The sequence below is a fragment of the Apium graveolens genome, chromosome 9 (genome assembly GCF_009905375.1).
Source record: "Apium graveolens cultivar Ventura chromosome 9, ASM990537v1, whole genome shotgun sequence".
Classification (NCBI taxonomy): Eukaryota; Viridiplantae; Streptophyta; class Magnoliopsida; order Apiales; family Apiaceae; genus Apium; species Apium graveolens.
The window spans coordinates 171,459,879-171,471,999 of record NC_133655.1 but is presented as its reverse complement, the minus strand read 5'-3'; positions in this window follow the sequence as shown (position 1 = coordinate 171,471,999).

Here is a 12,121-nt window from a genome sequence, read left to right as displayed (position 1 = left end):
TCCACCCATGGCTTGCGTAGACATTGGTCCACATACATCTGTGTGTACCATTCCTAGCAAATTTGCAGCCCTTTCTCCATGTCCACTAAATGGAGACTGCAGTGCCACTATAAAGTGAGATTTTCATCATCCCTTTTCTTTTATTAGTTTGTTCAATCTGAAGTAAATTATGTCACATATATATAGACCATTATTTAAAGTACCACGTCCATAAAGAATATTATCTCTAAGAATATAACATTCATTATTCTCAATAATAAATGAAAAATCCATCCAAGTCTAACTTGGGAATAATATTCCTCACAATCGAGGGAACAAAATAACAATTATTTAAAACAATAGTCTTGCCCGTAGGCATATGTAAATGAAATGATTCTACATCTTCAGCAGCAACTCTTGCTCCATTTCCCATCAGTAGAATCACCTCCTCTTCCTCAAGAGTCCTACTTCTCCTTGGTCCCTGCAACAAATTGCAGATATGAAAACCACAGGCGGTATCTAATACCCAAGTAGAAATGACATATTCATTTCTATCATGAACATACCTGAATCAGAAGCGGTAGTCTCACTACCCTTCTTCTTCTTCATTTCTGCAAGGTAAACCTTGCAGTTCCTCTTCCAGTGCCCCACCTTGTTACAGTGAAAGCAAACAACTTTGCTCTTGGGGTCTTCAGCTTTTGGTGGAACCGGCGTTTTCTCACCTACTTTCTTCTTCTTGGAAGAGTTCCTCTTCCTTTTCTTAGGATTGGAACCTTCACCAATTAGAAGAACAGAACTCTTCTTAGGGGGAAAATTCGATTTCGGAGTCTTCAACATGTTGTGGAGTTCAGGCAGGCTGACATCCAACTTATTCATGTAAAAGTTCACAACAAACTGCGAGAACGAACTTGGAAGCGATTGCAAGACCAAGTCTTGGCTCAGCTCCCCATCCATGGCAAAACCAAGTTGTCCAAGACGTTCAATCAAATTGATCATCTTAAGTACATGGTCATTCACAGATGATCCCTCAGACATCCTACAACCAAACAACTCCTTCGATATCTCATATCGAGCTGTCCTCCCCGCCACATCATACAACTCTTGTAGATGCATGAGGATAGTGTGAGCATCCATATGCTCATGTTGCTTCTGTAGCTCAATGTTCATGGAAGCTAGCATGATGCATTGAGCAACATTTGCATCATCTATCCACTTACGATACACAACATGTTCATCATTATGTGCATCACTAGCAGGTTCAGTAGGCTTAGGTGAGTCAATCACGTATTCCAGCTTCTCAATCCTGAAAACAATTCTCAAGTTTCGAAGCCAGTCAACATAATTAGGACCAGTCAATTTGTGAGCATCTAATATGCTCCTGAGTGATAGTGCAGAAGACATAACGTACAAAGTAAATTTGTAAATGATAAACACATAACAACACTTAGCAAATATTCGATTTCATTTTAAAACACTATATGAATCGGGTCTTTATTCATAAGTGGCTCCCACTAGTTTATCTAATTTATTCAACCCTCTACGTGAAAAATTAAGCATTCATAATGCTAGTGGGAATAGGGATCCTACATTCCATTACACAACCCCGGCTGTGGCACGAAACGCCATGTAATGTTCAATAGGCAGACAACTCTTGTCAATCACATCTTATGTTATTCCCTAATCAAACTTTAGCCTCTTGAATAATTGAGTCACGGCTGTGGCACGACAAACTCAATATTCTAAGTCAAGTCAAACCCAACATTCCGTACAAATGAATCAGTCCCCAAAGGCCCACGGCTGTGGCACGTAACGACCTTTAGATTCTTATTCAATGTACACATCTCTATGTAATAGACAAGTATTTCTTATTTCAAAATCAAAGCCCTCGGCTGTGGCACGAAACGACAATGATTCAAAAATAAGAACTACTTTCTATCATGTTGGAAGGCTATGACCGACACAAGCCCGTTGTGTCATTGGCCAATTACTACTTGATATTATTTAATTTTAGAGGGATTATATTACGTTACAATCATAATCATATTATAAAGAAATTCTTCCTTTTAAATTAAATATTTCAAATCAATAATCAATAATCAGATGATTCCCAGATCGGGTGGAGCATTGTCAAGAGGCGTCACTTAATAACCCTTTCTTACAGATAGAAATCTGTTGTTGACAGAATCATCCTTTCTCTCATATCGAAAATTCATATTCAATTACGTGTTTCACAAACACAAGAATCTCATGATTGTATTCATAATATTATTCTTAAGGTTATGAAACAATTTCACTATACTAGGTTGTCTAACAAACGCCTTATATTTATTTAAGTTCACCTAAATCTATCATCGCATGATAAACTAAGCATATATCACATATATCAACATGAATAAACATCAAGGTAGGCATGTTACATCATCTAGCACATTAGTCTAAGCATTATACATCTCTATGTATCACATGAAGCATTTAAAAGCAATTCAAACGATCAAAAACAGCTTTAAAACACTTCATGGAATATAAACAGTTCAAAACTATTATATAAACTAAAATTGATCACTCCATTAGATCCGTCTCGGAAAAACGAATCCAACGGTATATTGCACGCCCAAAACGGAGTTACGAAACTCCCAGAAAATCAATTTTAAGATCAACAGACGGGCTGTAACGCATTACAGGAACGCGTTACAAGCCCTGTAACGCATTCTGGTGATGCGTTACACCCCTTTTAAGCCATTAAAGGGTGTAACGCATTCCGTGAATGCGCCACAGGTGTGTAACACATTCCCGGAATGCGTTACACCCCTATATATTTTTTTTTTTTCCGGAAGCCGACAGAATTTTTTCTCGCATCGATTTCCGCGCTTGTCAGTCTCTGATCTGGTCTGTCTTCTTCTTCCCCGTACAGCAGCAAGCAACAGCAGTACAAGCATATACAGATATATACATACATACATACAATTATATATATATAATTATTTAATTACGAATTTAATTGTAACAACTTCAAAAATTCATAATAAAAAATCTATACATCATAAAATTATAAAAAAAAATACCCAGACGATCTACAACACTTGTAGAACCCAGATCAACATTCAAAATTATTCTGAGAAACGATTTCTTATCAGACAAAATTAATTCATGATATAACTTGTAAAAATCATAATTAATTCATACAAGCACATAAAATTCTGAAATTTTTACCACAGATCTATATGCATACAACCTATGCTCTGATACCAATGTTGGATTTTAAACGCAGCGGGGGCGTGGAAAAACACTTTTACACATACAAAATCCAAATAAAAGCATATAAATCGTGAATAAAAATTCGAGAGATCGAATCTAACCTTTTAAAATAATTCGGAGACAACGATCAGAGATCCTTAGCAGTTGCTCCTCAAGTGTGAAGCACTCCACCGGTATCCACCAAGAAAACAATGTTAAGGAGGAGGAAGGAGGTGGAGAGAATTGGGTTTTCCAAACTTTTTGGGTTTTGTGTTGGTTGGAATAAAATTAGGGTCTATAATAGTGTATTTATAGGCAAAATTTTCAGCTGAAATTTTCCCATAAATAATATTATTATTATCCCATTTATTATTCTCATTAATAATTAAAACACCTTTTAATTATTAATCCTTTTTCTAAACACTTTAGAAATAATTCTCTCTCTTGATTTAATTTCCAAAAATTAAATCCTTTAATTAATAATATTAAGAACTTTTCTTAATTAATTTATAATCAATTAAATCTCATTTAATCAATTATTAAATTTGCCAATTAATTATTTATTTCACAAATAAATAATTATTAGCCATTATTAATTAATTCCTCCACCATTAAATCATTCTCTTTTTATGGTGTGACCCTGTAGGTTCAATATTAAGCCGGTAGTAGAAATAAATAATAATAAAACTATTTTATCATTATTTATATAAATTCTCTAATTTATTAAATATGATTAATTAATTAATCACATTTATTCTACATCGTGAGTGATGCTTCTCAACATATCGCGACTATCCGGATAATATGAATTCACTGCTTAGAATACCAAGAACCTGTCAGTGAATAGTTACCGTACAATAAACTCCTTCTACCCTACAATGTCCTGATTAAATACAAGGCATGGATCTCGTGTCAAGCCTATCTAATTTAATCACTTGCTTACCATTTATTATGCGTAGTTCTATGCAAATCAGAAACTCCTTTCTAATTTCATTTACTCTGGCCAGAGATTCCTGAACTAGCATAAGTGGATCAGCCTTGAACATTCGCTTCCTTCACTGGAAGGGGTAGACCCTTTATTGATCATACACTATCTTCGTGTACAAATTCCTATACCCAGAAGAGCCCTAATAATTGTTCCTGGAGACTAAGAACTAAACCAAAGCATAGTTCAGTGTACACAAGATGACTATAATGACCTCAAGTCCAAGGATACTTGTACAACTATCACTAAGCGAACAACTGCTGACACGTGAGTGAACTCCATCAGTTGTTCAGCTGGGCGAGTCATGTTCAGTGAACTTATTCTATAATAAGCACCTACATACTAGCTATAGTGTCACCACACAAATGTCTATGAGAACAGATATCCTTCATAATGAAGCAAGCATAGTATGTACCGATCTTTGCGGATTATTAATTACCAGTTAGTAATCCTATGACCAGGAACTATTTAAGTTTAGAGTTATCATCTTTTTAGGTCTCACTATTATGATCTCATCATAATCCATAAAAAGCTTTACTCTAAACTATGGTATATCTTATTTAAACACTTAAATAGATAAAGCCCATAAAAAACAAAACAAGTCTTTATTAATATCAATGAAATCAAAACAGATTACATAAAAGTTATTCCTAAATCCTAATACACGATTGGACTTAGGACATATTCCTTTCAGGAATGGTATTGGGTATCTGGCTTCTAGCAATCGCAGGAGCAGCATATCAGTAAAATGTTGAAAATAAAGACGGTAATATTTTGAGACAGAATGTCAGAATAGATGCGGTTTTGCGAGTGTGACTAACTGCTAAAAACCCAAAGGCAAGTACCCTGACTTCACTTATCGTTCAAGTGACGTTTATTTTGAATCATATTATGCAAGTATTTCTATCATCACTTATTGTTCAAGTGATATTTATTTTGAATCGTATCATGCAAGTATTGTTTTCCCTATTCTTAGTTCAAGATAGATAGATGTTTTACATATCGCTGAATTAAATAATTCTTTTTATGCAAATACTCATCTGCTATTATGTTTAGAATAGTCAAGTAATTTTACTTATCCAATTATCGGATTTACAAATGTTTCGGATTTTGAGAAAAGTGATTTGGTTGTGAATATTCCTACCCAAGAATTGGGGGAATAAAATTTTTTTCGGTGTCGGTTATTATGACCCTATTTCAATAAAAGGTTTTAAGATTGGATCATAATTGCGTAAGTGACCGGGACGGACGGTCCAGCGGAGGACTATTTCTAAGTGCGATATGAAATATTATGACACAACTTTTGCCACAGGCAGGTATATTGCCTTATTGTTTGAGTACTCGTATTTTTGGGGTCACGTTTCTATGAATCATGACCTTGTGCTATCACACGGGCTGATCAGCATGTGATAGTACGTCCGTCGGAGGATGATCCCAGTCTAAATTATCATATCGTTTTTGATATTCATAGAATAAATGATTTATCAACTGTTTTTGTTTTGGAATAATGATAAAATGCAGTTTGATTCAGATTTTGATTTATGCTGATACTTACGTTGTTGTTAAATATCAAAGGTGGTGTTATTATAGATAATTGATGTTGATTTCAGTATAGGATGTTGTGAGCATCAAAGTTCGTATTGATATCTAATTTGATATGACAGCAAAATAAGTATTAATTTTCCAGAGTTCGGTTTTGACTGAGTTTATGATCCACTCTATAATCATTGTTTCATGTTAGCCTTGTTTACGATATTTCCGTAAACACTGTTTTACGAGTTTTATTCTTATCAAGATTCAAAGTATTACCGAAGCCTTTCGCTTGAAAATAACAAAAAGAATTTTATGATTCAGCAATTATGAGTTTAAATGTTCTGCTCTGATGTAGATGTCGGTTTTATATCAAACGACCCTATATTTACTATAATGAACTTGCTGAGCATTTCTTCCGCTCATACTTGCCTGTTTTTAAATTTAACCTCCAGTGAGGATTAGCTTGCGCTGTTTAGCTGCGTAATTCGAGGAAGCAAAGAAAAAGCTTTTGGAAGGTGGTTGGTCCAGGGTTTGCGGGCTAGTGTAAGTTTTATTGTATAAAGTTGTTCATATTATATTATATTATAGTTTTGTATTTTATTTGGGCCTAGTATACTTCATTTCGAAGTTATACTAGTGGGTTAAATTTTGAGATTGATAGTTGTTGAAAAGAGTTTTAAAAGAAATGTTATCAATTACAGCTTTGTAATGTTGCTGAAATTATCTTTCCTTTTCAGCATCATCCACAATCATTGACTCACTAGCAATGGCTGGTTCCATCCTTATTTCTCCAGTTTCTGCCTTTCCTCTCATATTCTCTCTTTTGTTGCATCAGGGTCTCACCCTGGCTCCCCACCCTCACACCCTCACCTTCACCTACTAAGGTGGGACTCCTCTCACTCACTTTTTCCAATCCTGAATGAATGGATTGTTGAGATTCACTCTTTTCCTCTCCTTTTGCATGGGAGCAACCCAGCCTCTCACTCAATGCACTCTCCTTTCTCAGTCCTAAGAGTGATTGTATTACCACTAAGTCTTCTGCACTTGAAATTATTGAAGTTTGAAGTTGTGCAGAGACACTCGACGGATAAGTGATATCCGTCGGGTGAGTGGTAAAGTTATCCGACGGATAACTGCTGTTAAGCTTATCCGACGGGATATAATCACTACTCGACGGATGAGCAATATTTATCGAGAGAGTAGAAATGAATGAGGTGGGAAGATAAACTATTGTTGACTCTGTGTTGATTGAAGTTATTTGAGGCACATATGTCACAATAGAATCTGAAAGAATTGGCAAGTGAGCCAACAAATCATCTAAAAGATAATGCTCACTTGCACTAGATTTTGGCTTCCCCAACAGAGTTAAAGAAGGGGAATCAGGAATTGAAGTGTTTATCATGTCCACTTCCAGTGAGTTAGTTGGTGAATATTGTGTTTCAGTGGCTTCTATAATGAGAGATTTTGGCTGTGACTCCACATTTATTGGAGCCACATCAATCTGAATTTGAGAAGGTGCAGGGACTGTGTCTTTAGCACCAGTTTGCACTAAGTGTGTGCCCTGTGCATCCCCAGTTGTTTTGGATTTCTTCTTTCTAGTGTAAGTTTGGGGTGAGCTTGTGTCCCTAACCCTCTTGGCCTGTGCTCTTGGATGAGAGCTTTGTTCAATAGCCACATCCTTTTGGGAGGATGCAGCTAGAAGTGAGCTTTTGTCCTTTTTAAGCACTGCAGTTTGTTGAAAAACTGCAGTGTGGCTAGGCTGGGATTCACTCAACTCTCCAACCTTATCCTTGGGATTTCTTTGATGTTCACCCCTTCCCTCACCTATCTTACCCTCCTTCACACTCCCCTCTTTGGCTTTGGTAGATTTATCAACTGGTACCTTTTGAGAGATACCAGAGGGGGTTTTCTTTGATTTGGATTTAGAAATTGCAGTTGTTTTGGCAGCTTTGGTAGGCAACTGTTTGGTCATTGTCACAGTTGCCATAGCTATGCCTGAAGTCAAAGAAATAGAAGAGATTGGAATAGTTGAGGGTATGGATGAACTTACCTCACTTACCTGAGGTTTCAGCATTACAGGAAAATAGAACATTGGCACATTCCTGTGATGGTTGGCTCTGTTCAAGTCTGCAATCATTCTTCTCTCTTGAACCCAACAAGCTAATTTGTTGTTTGGGTTCTCAAGCACAATCTCTTGACAAAGATGGTTAGCCAAAAGCATAAAAAATCTAGCATAGTAAACATTCTTTCCTCTTTTGGCTAAGTCACCTAATTTAAAACCTAACTCATACACAATAAGGTCACTGAAATTGTAAAATTTTTCTGTAACTTGCATGTATAGCATGTTAAGCATGGAAATATTCACAGAATCAAAATTACTGATTTTTCCAGAAAATACTTTAGTTACAACATCACACATGTAACTCCATTCCTTCCTAAGACCTAGTCTTCTAATGTCACTTAGTTTTGTAGTAGGAAATGCATAATGAATGGAATTGAGCATATTGACAATATCAGTGTCAGTGTGTGGTGCAGTTACATTATCATCAGGAATCTTGAAATATGCTTTTATTACATCACTATTGATACAGAATTCATTACCTTTGATGGTCAGAGTGATGGTTTTGTCAGTTGAGTTGTATATTGTTGTTGTCCATATCTCTTCAACAACTTCACAATAAATTGTGGGTGATTCCTGCATGGCAAAACTTAACTTGCAGTTCTTCACGAAGTCCATCATCTTATGATAGTCTTCTGATTGCTGAATACCCTTATTGACCAAAGCAGTGAAGTTGTTCTTTTCATATATGAACACAGTCTGTGACATGATCTTTACTATGGGTGCCATTGTTAGAGAAGAAAAGCTTGAAGAGAAAGAGGATTTTTGCTTGAGAGAGAATGAAATAACACAGTTCAATTTGAGAATGATTACAGAAAATGATTAGAATGAAATAAGCTTTTATACTTTACTCAAAATCAACGGATAAAATAATAAAGAGTAGTAAATTACCCAATAGAAATTGCCTAAAATAACCGTTTTAAAAGAAAGAAAGAAAGAAAGAAATTAGAGCAGATGATTTGAGAATGATAAAAGAAAAGTAATGAAAATGAATTAAGCTTTTATACTATCTCAAAAATAACTGTCAAAAATAATAAAGTAAAATAAAGTAACCAATAAGAATTGCCCAAAGTAGCCGTTTAAAAAAAATAAACTGTAAAAATTCCACCCATTATCCGTCGTTTAATGCTTACAAACTGTAAGTATACTCGATGGAGAATGTTCAGGGAATTAACGGTTAAGATTTAGACACTTCGATGGATGAGGATAAACTGTTATCCGTCGAGCTTTAAAATATTCCAGAAAAGTAATTGATTTTTATTTACAATTTGTATATCGACGGATGACTCAACCCGATGGATAATGGTCATCCGTCGAGATGCAAATTTTGACTTAGCCAAAATTTCATCCAAGACTAAAAACCAGCTAAATTTCTGGCTACTTTTCATCTTGCAAAATAATTCAGATAAATTCAAGAGTAATTAAGCATACCTAACTCACTTACCAACCTATAAAAGGTGGATTCATCCAGTGGCTTGGTAAAAATATCTGCAAGTTGCTTCTCACTTGGAACAAAATGTAACTCTACAGTACCATTCATTACATTTTCCCTTATGAAATGGTACTTGATGTCTATATGCTTTGTCCTTGAATGTTGCACTGGATTTTTAGTGATGGCAATTGCACTTGTGTTGTCACAAAAATTAGGAATCCTTTCAACTTGCAAACCATAGTCCAGCAATTGATTTTTCATTCATAAAATCTGTGCACAGCAACTGCCAGCAGTAATATATTCAACTTCAGCTGTAGAAGTAGAAACTGAATTTTGCTTTTTACTGAACCAGGACACAAGCTTGTCTCCTAAAAATTGACAGGTTCCTGTTGTGCTTTTTCTATCAATTCTGCAACCTGCATAATCTGCATCTAAATAACCAGTTAGATCAAAACCAGAATCTCTAGGATACCAAATGCCAAGTTTTGGTGTTCCTTTGAGATATCTGAAAATTCTCTTAATAGCTATCAAGTGAGACTCTCTAGGATCAGCCTGAAATCTAGCACACAAACATGTACCAAACATTATATATGGCCTACTAGCTGTTAAGTACATAAGTGAGCCAACCATGCCTCTATAACTTGAAATATCCACAGACTTTTCAGTAGTGTTTAGTTCAAGCTTAGTTACAGTGGCCATGGGAGTTTTTGCAGATGTGCAATCCATTAGATCAAACTTCTTTAAAATATCAAAAATATATTTAGTTTGACTAATGAATATTCCATCACTAACTTGCTTAACTTGTAAACCAAGAAAGTAAGTTAGTTCTCCCATCATACTCATTTCATACTTGCTTTGCATTAGTTTGGCAAACTTTTTACAAAGTTTCTCATCTGTAGAGCCAAAAATAATATCATCTACATAAATTTGAACAAGTATGCTAGAGCCATTAACATTTTTGAAAAATAAAGTTTTATCTACAGTACCTCTTGTGAAGTGATTTTCCAAAAGAAACTTTGATAAAGTGTCATACTAGGCTCTAGGTGCTTGCTTTAGTCCATAAAGTGCTTTCAGTAGATAATAGACATACTCTAGGAAATTTGGATCTTCAAAGCCAGGAGGTTGACTTAAATACACTTCTTCCTCCAAATCTCCATTCAGAAAGGCACTTTTGACATCCATTTGATAGACCTTGAAATTGGCATGGGCTGCAAAGGCTAAGAAGATTCTGATGGCTTAAAGTCTTGCAACAGGAGCAAATGTTTCATCAAAATCTATCCTTTCTTGCTGGCAATAGCCTTTAGCAACCAATCTTGCTTTGTTCCTTACTACTATGCCATTTTCATCCATCTTGTTTCTGAATACCCATTTGGTGTCTATTGGATTCTTTCCTTTAGGCTTGGGTACCAGCTTCCATACTTTATTCCTTTCAAATTGGTTTAGCTCCTCCTGCATAGCTAAAATCCAATCAGGATCTAACAAGGCTTCTTCTACCTTCTTTGGTTCTTCCTTAGACAGGAAGCTGCTGTATAGACATTCTTCTTGAGTTGCTCTCCTGGTTTGAACTCTGGAAGAAACATCACCAATAATCAGTTCAAAGGGGTGATCTTTTGTCCATTTTCTTGGTTGAGGTAGATTAGCCCTAGATGAAGAGACCTCAATGTTGTCTTGATGTGTGATTGAGTTTTGATTGCTAGAAACTCCCCCTGAGTTTGTGGATCTTTGATTTGAGATAGGGGTACTTTTTATGGGTGATCTGCCTTGACTTCCTGCTCCTTTTGATAACCCGGCGGATGGTGAATTTTGAGTACCGACGGATGAGGCAGGTTGTCTTCCAACGGATAATACAGATTACCTTCCGACGGATGAAGTATTATGTAACTCGACGGATGTTGAGTTTTATGCTTCATTTGTGGTAGATTTGTCTGCATTATCCTTAGACACTGTTTCTTGATCACTCTCATCATCACTTTCATCACTGACCATCTCAACATTGTCGAATTTGAGGCTTTCATGGTAATCTCCATCTTTTAGTCCTTCAATCTTTTTATCATCAAACACAACATGTATAGATTCAACAACAATGTTGGTTCTTAGATTGTAGACTCTATATGCTTTACCAACAACATATCCAACAAAATTTCCTTCATCTGCTTTAGCATCAAACTTCCCATTTTGATCAGTTTGATTTCTCAGAATATAACATTTACAGCCAAAGATATGAAGAAAGTTTAGAGTTGGCTTCTTGTTCTTGAACAATTGATAAGGTGTCATGCATCTTGCTTGATTAATCAGAGAGATGTTCTGAGTGTAGCATGCAGTGTTTACAGTTTCAGCCCAGAAATAAGTTGGTAATTTTGATTCTTCAAGCATTGTCCTTGCAGCTTCAATAAGAGATCTATTCTTCCTTTCCACTACTCCAATCTGTTGTGGAGTCCTTGCTGCTGAAAACTCATGCAAAATCCCATTTTCCTCACAAAATACTCTCATGACATAGTTCTTGAACTCAGTTCCATTGTCACTCCTGATTCTTCTAACTTTGAAATCAGGATGATTGTTAACTTACCTTATGTGATTGATGATGATTTCACTAGCCTCATCTTCGGACTTTAGGAAATAGGTCCAAAAGAACTTTGAGAAATCATCTACAATTACTAGGCAAAATCTTTTCTTTGAAATTGACAATACATTGACTGGTCCAAACAAATCCATGTGAAGCAGTTGCAGAGGCTCTTCAATTGCTGAATCAAGTTTCTTCCTGAATGATGCTTTAATCTGCATCCCTTTTTGGAAGGCATCACACAGTCCATCCTTTGTAAACTCCACCAGAGGAATGCCT